Source organism: Thalia democratica, unplaced genomic scaffold (assembly GCF_965202585.1).
Source record: "Thalia democratica unplaced genomic scaffold, ktThaDemo2.hap1.1 HAP1_SCAFFOLD_1009, whole genome shotgun sequence".
In the NCBI taxonomy this organism is placed as follows: Eukaryota; Metazoa; Chordata; class Thaliacea; order Salpida; family Salpidae; genus Thalia; species Thalia democratica.
Window position 1 is genome coordinate 23,298 of NW_028139943.1, and position 1,825 is coordinate 25,122.

Below are 1,825 nucleotides of genomic sequence, written 5' to 3' on the forward strand. Positions count from 1 at the left end.
CAAGCTATTTTATCACTTGGTTTTTGAGTAGTATTCTTTAAGGATTTGTATGAGAAAACTGAGGCTGTAACAGCGGGTTTTGACATCGCATCACGTGCCATCTTTTTTCCTTCAATAAAACCGATTGTCTCATTGACATTTTTCTCATCTAGATTTTCCCATCCTAGCACCTCTTTACGGATATCCTCATCGGCTTAACCTGTTACCATGACATCTTTTAGGATTATGTCTGTAAAATCTATTAGTTGATTACAGCCATCATTTGGGCATTTACATATGTACGAGCATGTACTGGCTTTTCCCTTTAAACGGGCAGCAAATGATCTAGTGTTTTCAGTAAAATCCTGTCTTGCACTAAGAAAGTCTGATCGTCGTACAACAACTGAAACAGGAATAACTGCAAGATGCTTGATCATCCTTAAAAGCTCTTGCTCACTTAAATTTACTACATCTTTATGTCCCTTCAGAATAGCATCGCCTAGATCTTCTTCACAGCACTGGCACAGTTGACGACGTTTTTCTACCTCTGTCATCTCCATGCTATCTTTAAAAATAGTCCACTTTTGTACAAATATGTTCCAATCCTCTTCATTGCAGCCTGTCCCTATTCGAGGACGGTCTATCTTTAGAGGCTAAGGTTTTGAAGAATTTGCAGTAATGTGAACATTGTTGTGAATGATTAGCAATTAGGCAACTACAGAAGCATCGACGTCTGGTGTTTCATATAAGCAACTGTCAAGAGGGCATTTAATCACAGGCATTTTTGATTCTATTCAGCTAGACTTCATCATAAATAAATATATCTTTCTTACTTGAGTTTATTCACAAACTAATTACAAGAATGATAAAGTCTGTAATACAAAACATAATTGAAACTAGGTAAATACTTATACAATAAGTATAAGAATTAATAAATGAAACTCAAACTAAAGCATCAGGGCTTAATTTTACTTCAATGTTGAACTTATCACTAGAATTTAGAAATTAAAACAAGTTTTAACTCTTTAACACGCCATAGAAATTTCTTGCACCCTTAAATTAGTTTCGTGCACCCTAAAAATTTTGTGCACCCCAAAAAAATTGTTATGCACGCTGGTGTGCACCAGGGGCGTCGCGTGGTGCACACCAGGGGCGCTAAAAAATTAAAAATAAAACGTACAAAAAGTTTAAGTTTTAGAATTTAAGCTTTTAAATCAGACCCTTCTTCAGCTGTACAACCCCAAACCACAAAAAATAACTTTTTGGTCAAGCTTAGAAATTGAGCATTAAAATGACGGAAAAATGTTTATGATAGCCTAAAACACAAGAAAGTTATGGTATTATGAAGTTGAACAAAAAAGACAGCCAAATGTGTACATGACCATCGTTAATTTCCCTGCTAAATAGTTTTTATTTTATTTTTTATTTGATGTTCACAATGTTCGTAAAGTTAGAGCTGCAAGCTCAATCTGTGTCAGCTGCATCTTAAATGTTTACAAGTTTTCAATACAAAAAAATTTGAAAAGCTGAATTCTGGAGCTGCATGACTTTCAGCACCATGTGAATTAAATCATGATCGTTGTTAAAAATTAACTACAACGTAAGAACAATAAAACAAGTTGAACTTGAGCAGAAGAAACTCAAGCAGGTGAAATCAAACAAAGGCAACTCGAGCAGGAGTAACTCGGGAAAAGGAAACTCGAGCAGGGGCAACTCGAACAGAACCAATTCGAGCAGTAGCAATCCGAGCAGGGCAACTCTAGCAAGGCAAATCGAGCAGGTGAAATCTAACAGAGGCAACTCGAGCAGGGCAACTCGAATTAGAAAAGGGTAATGATATATATTT